General features: G+C 34.9%; 1 pseudogene; it reads left to right on the top strand.

Moving 5' to 3' along the window:
* Window positions 1-839: 839 nt before the first annotated feature.
* LOC113175749 (olfactory receptor 13C4-like) lies at window positions 840-1,772 on the top strand (annotated as a pseudogene).
* The last annotated feature ends 10,214 nt before the right edge of the window (window positions 1,773-11,986 follow it).

The raw sequence follows: 11,986 nt of genomic DNA, 5'->3' as shown, positions 1-11,986 counted from the left end.
ATAACTGTGACCACAGTTGGGGATAGTGAAAGATAAGCTTTATTTTTGTAAAACAGCATGTGCCATACACACTTATATACAAGTATACTTAAGCATTATTACTGGTTTCTCCAGGTTCACTTAAACAAATTCATCAAGGATAATTTCAAAGTCACAGAATAACACAAGTAAAGAGAGACTGTTTAGTTCTTCAGAGATTCATCATTGCATATGTGCAAACTGGTCTATGAGATGGTCATATTTAAAAAACACAAAATAAGAGTGAATTATTTCTATGAGATCAATGTATAACTTTGAATGGATGTTAAATTGCATTGTATGTGGTTCAATTTGATATGATCAAATGGTTGCTCTGTGAAAATTTATTTGACTAAAAAGAAATTCAGAGTTTCAGATCAAAAAACAAAAATGCAAACCTCCTTTGAAATTAAGAATATTGCTTTTAAACATTGAATCAGAATTTCTGTCGTTGTTTTCTTTTGCCGTCTTCACTGTTCTCTTACTATACTTGAAAAAATGAAGAAGTCAGATTTGCTTTCTGAAATATTCTTAGGCTTTTAAAAAAGTCAACTGGGAGTTTCTTCAACAATAAGGAAAGTTGCTTTTGAATTTGTTTATGATTCTAGAGAAATCTCCAGATAATGGAAACATGGCATAGAAACTCTCAATATCTTCATATCGTATTTTTGGCACAAACACTGTTGAAGATGACAGAATGACAGCTTTGAAACATTCTATCACCCTAGAGAAACGATTCTACAAGATGTTTGTCATATATGTTGCTTGACCCTGAAAATATTCTGTGTTGGATGTTCCTTTGACATCCTGAAAGTGGAGACATGAATAAGGTAAACCAGACATTGTGACAGAATTTATTCTTCTGGGACTCTCTGGTTATCCCAAACTACAGATCATTTTCTTTGTTCTGATTCTCATTATGTACCTAGTGATTCTAACTGCAAATGGTGTTCTGACCACAGCAAACATCTTTGATTCCAATCTTCACACTCCCACATATTTCTTTGTGGGCAAGTATCTCCTTTCTGGATATATGCCACACATGTTCTTCAGTACCCTCAACATTTGTGAGCTTGATATCAAAGAAAAGGAGTATTTCCTTCTCTGGATGTGCAGTACACATGTTCTTTGGAATTGCAATGGGGTCAACAGAATGTTTTCTTCTTGCCTTGATGGCTTTTGATCCCTATGTGGTCATCTGTAACCCCATCATCATGAGCAAGGTGGTATGTGCCCTGATGGCCTCAGTATCATGGCTGTCCAGTGAAATCAATTCAGCTGTGCAAACATCTTTTGCCATGCATCTCTGCCTTTCTGTAGGAAGAACATTTTCTACCATTTCTTATGTGAGATCTTAGTTGTCCTCAAGGTGGCTTGTGCTGATATACCCCTCAAGATTGTAACCCTACATTGTTAATCATGTGTCAAATATGGCCTTCCTGGTTCTTTCACTACTGACCATTTGCTTTTCTTTTATGTTTATCTTCTACACTCTCCTGAGAATTAACTTAGGCACAGGGAGACACAAGGCTTTTTCCACCTGCTCTGCCCATCTGACTATCATGACCATATTCTGTGGTACCATCTTCTTTATGTATGCAAAACTCACGTTCCAAGACTTCCTTAGGAAAGACAGTTCACAAGCTATAGGGGGGCTTATTTCTGTCTTTTATGGTGTAGCGACCCCTAAGCTGAATTATAGCTTTAGAAAGAAAGATGTGAAATCTGCTATGAAATATTTGCTGTTTCATTAAGCTGTTAAACAGTAACAGCAATGTAAAATGTGGGTCTTTGATGTGTGATTAACTCAATCTAGAGATTTCATAATATATACAAATATCCAAACACCATGTGGAACACCATTAATATATATTTTTCTTATTTGTTTTTGAATATAAATTTAAGAAGTATACTATAAATGGCATAATTGGGTAATCATAGAGTACCTTAGGAAAAGCAAAATATTAAAGAAACATTTTTATTCGTTGCCTTTACTAGTCCTGTGCAACTAGAATCTTGGAGAACAGAAGTTTGCTGTACAGCAAGATTTTAAGAGGTTCTGATCCATCTGTCTCAAAGACAATGAATTTCTTTGGAATCATCCCTTGTGATAGCTGGAATGAGTGTTTCTGGTGTGTTTGTGGCAACTGAGTGGAAAACATCATAGATAGGCTTTGAAAACAGATGGTAGGAGTGTAAATTCTATTATATCACAAACTACTTAAATAGTATTGGGCATGTTATTCATCCTTTCTAAACTGTAGTTTCCTTGTTGTCAAAAAGGAGTAAATAAAGCCTGCTCCTGTGTGATTGTCAAGACAGTAAATTGCACAAAGTGCCATTGTAGTGGCATATTCATTGTATTTCCCTTTGTAGAGGATGTTAATGTAGACTTTTCCATAGAATCAGAATTTAGGAATTGAAGCAAATATTCTGAATTGAATATGAAAGACCTACGTACCACTTCTTCTATCAAGCACCAATTATTAGAGCCTGGCATCTCTCTCACAGAGTCTTTATATAAATATGAACCAGCATTCCTCTTTGTCCTTTCTCTGACATATTTATATAAGAAAAGCATCATGGTTTCTGTGGAAAACTGGGGACACTGTTCTAATTCATCTGAGATAAGAAGGTTCTGCAAAAGAGCCTATTTGAGGTTTGGAGTGTCTGGAAAGGCAGAGAAATTGACTTGTGGCTCCATGAATGGAAGCTTGCTGACCTATCTCCCTCTAGGCTCTTTACCAGCGGAAAAATTGGTGTAGAAGAGATCTGGGATGTGTTTTTGAGGACCGAAAATAACCAAATGATTTTGAGTTTGCCTGAAGGTTTCACTCAGTATTTCCTAGAATCAATCAATCAAAGACATTATTTTACCATCACCAGAATATTATTATTAACACAGAAAATAATACAACTATTATCCAATTTTGTGGTCAGCAAACAATGACTGGGGCAAAATCAGACATAGCATTTGTTTTTGTGTGGCAAAACAAGATGTTTTAAGCTCATTTTGTGCTTTCCCATCTTACTTCTTGGAAGCTGTCACTTCTCTAAGAACCCTGGCTTTTTGAATGGAGTGTATATTTAGAAATAGTATATCACTGTTTCCAGACTGTCATTTTTTCTAGGTTTCTCAGTAATTGCAATTATGAAATAAACGCGTACGCGTGCATACACACACACACACACACACACACACATACATATACATATGCTAGAAACTGAACCAAGATATGCTTTACCACTGAGCCACATCCTCAGCTCTTTTTTTTTTTAATTTTAAAACAGGGTTTCACTAAGTTGCTGAGAGTCTTGATAAATTGCTGCGTCTGGCCTTGAACTTGTGATCCTCCTGCCTCAGACTTCTGAGCTGGTGAGGTTACATATGTAATTATTTTAACAGTTATCTTAATATCTACCATGTATATCATATTTAATAAAACCACAAGCTCATTCCAATGCATTGGAATACTAAATATTCCAGTATTTCCCCTTTCGATATCTGTGCCTTTCATCTCCAACAGTGATGCATTTACAGGGCTAAAGTGAATACTAAAGAAATGAAAATCACCAGCAAGTGTAAACCAAGAAATGACCAGAAATCACATAGATCTGGAAATTATTTGATTTCCTCCTCAAGGTTAGAGACCTTGTTTTCTTGGTATGGCATATTTAGTAGAGAACAATACGGGTCTCATCTTAATTATGGGCTAAACTATCCTATACTAGAGGCTATTGTAGATTTGCCTCAAAATTCTTTTCAAAAATCTAGAATGAATGAAACTCATCTGCAATGAGTTTAACTGCCTGCTCAAACAAAGTGCAACATTCCAATGTTCTTTTAAGAAAAAGTTAACAAAACCCAGCACTCAGCAAAGTAAATTTCATAATATCTGGAATCCATTAAAATTTTTCAAGATATGCAAAGCTAAGTAATATAACCTCGTTAATAGAAGACCTAGAAATGGAATTAGAAGTCAAGGAATTTAAATTTATTGTGTTCTATAACGAATACAATAAATGTGTTGAATTATTTAAAGGGAAATAGGAATATAATGTGAAAGGAAAATGGGGAAGACACTATTATTCTAGAAGTAAAAGATTCAGTTTATGAACTTTTTATTTTACTTTTTCAGTATATCAAATGTTGAGTGGATGGGGTTAATAGCAGGGAAGAAACTTTAGAAGTAATGAATATAAAAATAAAGACAAGGCAAAAGAAAATATCCTACAAATGGGCTGGGAGTATATCTCAGCTGTGGATTCTTGGCCTATCACATGCAAGACCTTGAGTTCAGTCCTAGAATCACTAAAAAAAAAAAAAATCCTAAATGAACCATAGATTTAAAAATTGACTAAAAATTAAATGAATAGACCCTCAAAGAGTTGTGGACACTACCAGACAAGGCAACATGCTATATTTGAAGACCCAGGAGAACAAAGAGAGAAGAGGGCCAACAAAATGTTTGAGGAGATAAGTGACTAAATATTTCTCCTATTTTATGGAAGCTAGAAATCCAAAGATCTAGACTTTCAGGATAACAAAACAGGGATAATGTCAGGAAAACCACAACCCCAGATATTACTATCATGTTGCTGAAAATCAGCAATATGTACTCAGGCTACCTTAAATTCGTTAAAAGGTTTTCTTTCTTTAAAAATAAACAGATACCTATAATCCCAGAATAAAATAGAGACAGAATTTGAAAGATCTAAGAACAGGGCCAGGACCTCCTATGATAACAATGGTTTTCTGATAGGCCATAATCCCACGTATCTGTATAGTAGTGAGGGTGGAAATAAAGGCAAATTTATAACAAGAGTTAATTTGCTAAAGCCGCTTTTAATCTTTGTCCTGAGAGCGATTTCATCTCATCTTGGGTTTGTGACTTATTGAGATTTTAAGCTTTTGGCAACCATAAACCCTAAATACTTCAAGATTTACTAGTTTTCATGCAAAGCAGATTGACTTGAAATGGCCAGCAATCTGTACAAAGCTGTCATAGTACTTACTGTCATTATTTGTCTTTTCTGCATTTTCTCCCTTCCCTCTTTCCTCTTCCTCTTTTTTATTCTTCCTTAATGTTTTAGGCATAATTTATTACAGAAAATTTTAACAAGTGTTCCAGGTGACTTTTTGGTCTAGTTAATTTAGGAGAAATTGGTCTAGCTTTTTTTTCTTAGGTTGAGTTCTCAAAACAAGCTCAGAGAAAATTTTGATGCAGAACAATTATTAAGGAAATTTTTCCAAGAAAAAAAATGGTATAAGAGGAAGCAAGCAAGCAAAGCTGAGATTACAGGCCAATGTCTCAATGTGTAACTTGATACCCAGAGGAAATTTAGAATGTGATACCTCAGAATTCTGTCACCACACACAAACTAACAACTAGCTTGAATGAAATAGATTTTAAGAATGAAAAGGTAACCATATAGGTAATCAAATTTTCTACTTACTAGATACCAAAATAATATGAATGAACATTTCCTCAACTCTCAACTTAATATAAAGTCAACCGAACACACTTTGAGAGCCCTTGCGTCATTTCTCAATAATTGGTATTATTGAGAAAATGTTGACTCCACAGGAATATGACTTCATGATCCATGGCGAGTGAAGAGTCAAATGTTTTCACATCATTTAAGTCTTCCATCTAAAATGTTGGGACCTAGGCCTAAAATCAATTAGAAACCCTCATCTAAATTCCCTTCAGAATTAGCATTAGACATTACTGCAAACGTCTCTATCCTCAAGTTTTCTAATTTCTGAATGGTCCTACAATTGGCTGTTTGCAACAGAGACCATCAGGTTTGTGATTTCATTCTGTAAACATGAAGAGAAAATAATAGCTTTACATGAAAAGATTAAACATAGAATAAGATGGAATCTGAAAAGAAAGTACCTAAACTTTCCAAGATGAGAAAATAAATGACAGCATTAGATGCATCAGCTAAATTGTGCTGTTATTTGTGGTATTTGTTACAATGATTTTGGAATGGGACACAATGATAGATCGCATTGTTTCATTTGAAATAGAGCTTATTACCCAAAGTAATCTACATTCAGTGTAAATAATCAATATGATTTGGTTTTTATGAGCCTTATAAATAAGGTTTCAGACAGCAAGAGTTGATTTTTCTCAATTTGCTCAGGTTTCTTGTTTTAGGGAACAGTAAATATGAATATTTAAAGAATATTTAAATACTTTAAAAATGTTTATTATGTGTAATACATATGTATTAAAATTGGTCAAGATTTAAATTTGTGTGTAAATCCTGAATTTCACTGAGATTTTTCTTATCTATTGTATAAGGAGGAAAATATCTATATCTGAATTTATTTGAGGATTAATAAGGCAATTTGTAAGGTACCATGTTTATTCTAAGTGTAATTTTGTAAAAGTCAGTACTTCAGACTATCCCAGACGTTTATATCCCATGAAAAAGCAGAATGATTAGTACCTAATTATGTACTGTAACAATGATACATGCCTCCCTATTCATCTTTTATCAACTTCAAAAGGAAAATTATTAAGTATGCCCACTTGTGGAGTTATCTACAATTTATCAAACAGTGTTATTCCTGAAATGATGACTTATGTGATATTTTTATAAATCCTAAAATAACTTTGAAAGTAGGTATTTCTTTCTCCCTATTTGATATGTAAATAAATTAATCTCAGTGAGATTAAAAATCTGTCCACAAAACTAAATGGAATCAACGTTGGAAAACTTGTGTTGAATTTAATATATATGCAATGATGTGCATAATATATACTTAAAATATCTGTTGAATCAGAGTCCAGGAGGAATGAGAACATTCATGTAGAATAGTCAATATAACATGTGACATCAGAACCAGAGCAGGATGAGATGTCCATATAAAGTGTGATATTGACATGGGGAACCAGAGGTAGCAGAGTGAGGAGGTCACCCACATGCCCAGGCTGCCTCATACTAGTTTTAGAACCCAAACATGTAAGCACAGACATCCACATGGAGGGGGTCTGCCATTACATAAGGAATTTTTAGTGGAATGAGTAGGATTTAGAGCCTAAGGAGGGTGAGGAAAGTGCCCATATGGAGAAGTTCTGAGCGTGTAGTCAGAGTCCAAGCAGGGAGAAGTAGGCATCCTTTTGGGACTGTGGATGAGAGTAGCCACATGTATATGTAATAAAATAAGGAGACTCAGAGTAGTAAAATATACAAGTATGTTACAGATAACATAAAGCAACTTTCTCACTACCCAAGTAAAGACTTAAATGTTAGAGAGAAAGCACTAGCAAGCACTAGAATGAAACCTGTAGTAAACTATTGAAATTGGAAACACAGGTATGAACTAGTGGTTTTCAATATTAAATAGAGGTGAAAATTAATAAAGGTAGAAATGTACATGTGTACAGTGTGTGTGTGTGTGTGTGTGTGTGTGTGTGTGTGTTCCTGCACTGTCCACTAAGAGGGCCTAGGAGCAGCAACTTTTGGTTCCTGAGACTTCATGTGCCCTTGGTCCCAAACCCCATTCCTCATTTTCCTTAACATTACTCGACAAAAAAGGGTCCACCCCACAGCTTGCTTTACTGACAAGGTCAAGGGTATGTCAGATGAGCTTTCTGTCTTCAGATTTCTCTAGGTGTTCTCTAGTTCAGGAACTTTTCCCCTCTGATTACCAGGAAAATAAATTTCCATTTAAGGCTTTCTGAGATGAGCCTTAGAGTTGCTCCTGTTATGTCTGTGACTCGGCATATCCTGGCTTCTCCTTCTGCCATGCAGGCAGCTCCTCCAGCAGCTTTGGAGCCTGCGCTCTTTTCTTCCATCTCATGATGGGTGGACCTGAAGATTCAGAAAGTCCAGTGTTCTCTTTATTTGTGGTCATACTATGCCTGATGCCTCAGTGCCCTTGACTCCAATCAACATCTGCTGTTTTTTTTTTTTCCCCACTCGCTCTCTGAGTGGAATCTGAGCAATCTATTCTTATCCTAAACACAAAACTTATGACTTAATTTCTTTCTGTCCCCTTGTCCCATGCTCATAGAATTTTTATTTTACCTTCCAGATTCAACACAAGGCTAATCATTGCCACAAAGCCTCCTAGGTTCAATTCTTCAAATGATTACTTTCTCCTGTAAAATCTTCTGCATTCTGTTTACATGATTAGAGAATAAAGGAGTAGGAACCTAGAACGTTGTAATAAAATTTTTCCCTAACTTGCAAGATTCTTCTTTTAGGCATAAGACAATTAAATTTTCAGTGTGGTACTCCTGAACTGAAAAAAGGTAATTGTAGAAAAAAATGTATTTTTGAATCAAATATACCTGGTTTGGACCCTAGATTCATTGTTTATACATTGTATGAATTGACCATTTGCTTCATCTATGAACTTTGCTTCTTCTCTAAAAATTGAGAATATTAATACCTACTTTTCAGATTTATTGATAGTCTTCAGTGAAGTAATAGGTATAATTATCAAACACAGTCCCTGGCAAAACAAAATTAAAATAGTGCACAAATAATTCTTTTTCTCCTTTTTTTTTTCATTGTGTTTGTATCTGTAAAGTTCTCCAATTAAAGCATAGACTACAGACAGTACTTTAACTATGGAATATGATACAGGGAGATTTTCTTATCAAAACTGACTCTTGGGTTTTCTTAAAAGGTGATGAAGCAACAAGGCCCTGGAATTTAAGATTGACAATAAAAAGATGAACTGAAAAAAAAAAGAACTAAATGAGATAGTTGTCTGTATATTATACATTAACAATTCCTTCTAGCTATAGTAGTTGATATACCCAAGCTATGAATGCTCAGAGACATGAGGTTTGGATTTGGAGGGATATTCTTGCTTTATTATCATCTGATTTCTAGATTTAAACTTGCTATCCCTAATGATCTTTCTCTTTACTTCATAGTGAAAACTGACTTTCATGGTCAATCCTCATCTTTAACCAGAATTAATCTACCTTTATGACTCAGCCTTTTAAAATATTACTGCTGACATATTCCACACTGATGCTAATATACAGCTCTGGGAGGAAGCTGAAGGGTGACTTCTTTTTTGAGGAGGTACCAGGGATTGAATTCAGGAGCACTTGACCATGAGCCACATCCCCAGCACTATTTTGTATTTTCTAATAGAGACAGGTTCTCACTTTTATGAGGCTGGCTTTGAACTCATGTTCCTCCTGCCTCAGCCTCCCATCTGAGTAATCCTATCTATAATCCCAGATTACACTAAGATTACAGGCGTGTGCTGCTGTGCCTGGTCCAAAGGGTGGCTTCTAAGTTCAGATTTTTGATTCACTACAGTCCAGCTATCATTTTATTTCCTAGTATATAAATATTTCCAAGTTGTGGAAGTGGGCCCAATTCTTCTTCAGTTCCCCACGGTATCTGAATACCCACTAATTTAATAGGAAAGGTGAAGGGGCACACTGAGTGGAAGAATTGAAGCAAATAAACAAAATAGTTGCAGTTATAGGTATGTTGTGAGGAAATTAGCTTTAGACAAATTGATTTGGGTTGAATTAATGCTGCAAGTTCTTTTAATTATATTATCTGTTTTAATAGAGATGTGGCCTGTAAAGTAAACTGGTACAACCACTGTAGAAAGCAATTTGGGGTTACATATTGAGAGTCATAAGATTTTTGTACTGAGAACTATAGAATTTTTCATTGCCTTTGATGATGTAAACATACTCCTAAAATCTATTCTAAGATAGAATCAAAAAGAAAATTCAGTCACATATAGGAGGGTGTTCATATCAGCATTAGTGATGGCAAGATGCCAGATTCTGTATTTAGAGATAAAGAACAGAGAGGCCATATGTTTCAGTCAGCTTTGTATTGCTGTGACCAAAATACCTGACAAAAACAATGTAGAGGAGAAAAAGTTTATTTTGGCGTATGTTTATCAGAGGTTCAGGCCCAAGATGAGGAAGACCATTATGGCAGAAAAGTGTGATGGAGGGAAGCAGCTCAGGGCATGGAAACCAGGAAGTAGAGAGAGACCAGCGATAAATTATAAACCCCAAAGTCATACCTTCAGTGACTGACTTGCTTCCTCCAGCCACATTCTACCTGCCTACAGATACTATCCAGTTAACCCATATCAGTGGATAAGTCCACTTATTAGGTTACAGCTCCCATAACTCAGTCACCTTTGAATATTCTTGCATTGTCTCTCACATAAGCTTTTGGGGGACACCTCATATGCAAACCATAACACTACACTTTCATGTCATCCCTGCATGGTGACATATGAGAATCTGCCATAATGAATGAAGGCTGAATCTTCTCTTTATTACTAAGACTCACCAATCTGTTAATCTCATCCAGTTTCTTGATTTTAAGTACCATTTGTATGCTGAAATCTCCCAATTTATATATATCCCTAGTCCTGGCTTCTCTAAACACAAGACTTGCTTATTCATATACATAGTTACCGTATTTAATACAGAATTTGAACTTAATAAACACATGATAATTTCCTACATATCCACCTCACCTGAAGTCTTTCTTCTTTCAGTGAGTGATAACTCCATATTTCCCACTTTTTAGGCAAAAACCCTTGAGGTCATCCTTGATGTCTCTCTCTTATACCCATATTCAATCCTTTATCAATCCTCTGCCTTCTCAGCGTAGCCAAACTATGAATGTTTCTCACCATCTTCATAAATATCACTCTTGCTTTAGCTAACTTTTTCTTTCAGAATTACTACAGTGGGTTTTCAAAGTCTTCCTGGTTCTATACTTATCCCCCCATAAGATGACATCAATATAATATACAAATGATTCTTTCTGAACACACAAAAATACCATCATATATCAATATGATGCACACTTTAATGAACAGAGCTATGAATATCAGATTAAACTCTCACATACCATTTTTTAAATAGTTTCTAAGATCACTCTGCAGTGATTGTTTTTTATTGATAGAAATATTATATTATTATTATATTACTAAAAATATTTAAGTAGCCTTTAAAATATTTTCCCCTCTATGGGGCTGGGGTTGTGGCTCAGTGGTAGAGTGCTTACCTAGCATGTATGAGGCACTGAGTTCGATCTCAGCACCACATATAAATAAATGAATAAAATAAAGGTCCATCAACAATCAAAGAACATTTTTTAAAATTTCCCCCTCTAATTGTATGTAGAATTCATTTTTCAAGTTAAAAATGGCAAACTTGATTTTTATCTATTTTCTATACAAAGATTGTTTCTTCAAGCAAAGCAGAGGAAGTCTTGCATTTGAACAGTTCTTTGAATAATAGCAAGTGATATATTCTCAAAATGTCATATCACTGAATTCTCATTTTCCCTTGTGCTTTGTAACAATGTTCTGGTGGACAACACATTTTTTTTCTTAAATTATGATCAGTTCTGGTATGTGATGTTCTCATCTCCTTGATGCATATTTTCCCACCTACATTAAGTAAAACATTAAGTAACATGGTTCAATATTTTCCGCTTAATGCTCACTGTCAGAATTTTCTAAAATTCTCATATAAAAATCACTGGATCTCATAAAATATACATATTAGCAGATCGCTCCCCTGGAAATTCAGATCTGATGAATATAGTTTGAGCCTGGGTATAATATCTTTAGCAAGCATTTTAAATAATCTTTATTTTCTGGATGGTTTGGGAAATCTTTAAGGTAGATTAAAACAAAGTATCACAGATTATTAGTGGGTTTATGGGAAATTACCAAAGCAACAAAAAGTATTACATCAAAAATCAAATAAAACCTTATTAACTTCAACAAAGAAAAATAAAACCAGAAATACTTAGTAATAAACATTAATTACACTTTCATGAGTCGAATATGTGGGTGAGTTCCTATTTCCTGTGTGATTACAAAAGGAGGTAAGCGTTTGTTCTGAGCTCACAAGAAAATATTTGCTACACAGAGGTGGGTCACAGTGAGAGACTTAAGCTTTGGAAGCAATGTTGTTCTCTGAGAGCT

Source organism: Urocitellus parryii, chromosome 4 (assembly GCF_045843805.1).
Source record: "Urocitellus parryii isolate mUroPar1 chromosome 4, mUroPar1.hap1, whole genome shotgun sequence".
Lineage (NCBI taxonomy): Eukaryota > Metazoa > Chordata > Mammalia > Rodentia > Sciuridae > Urocitellus > Urocitellus parryii.
Note: the sequence above shows the minus strand (reverse complement) of the source record. Positions and strands in the feature narration are given on the sequence as shown.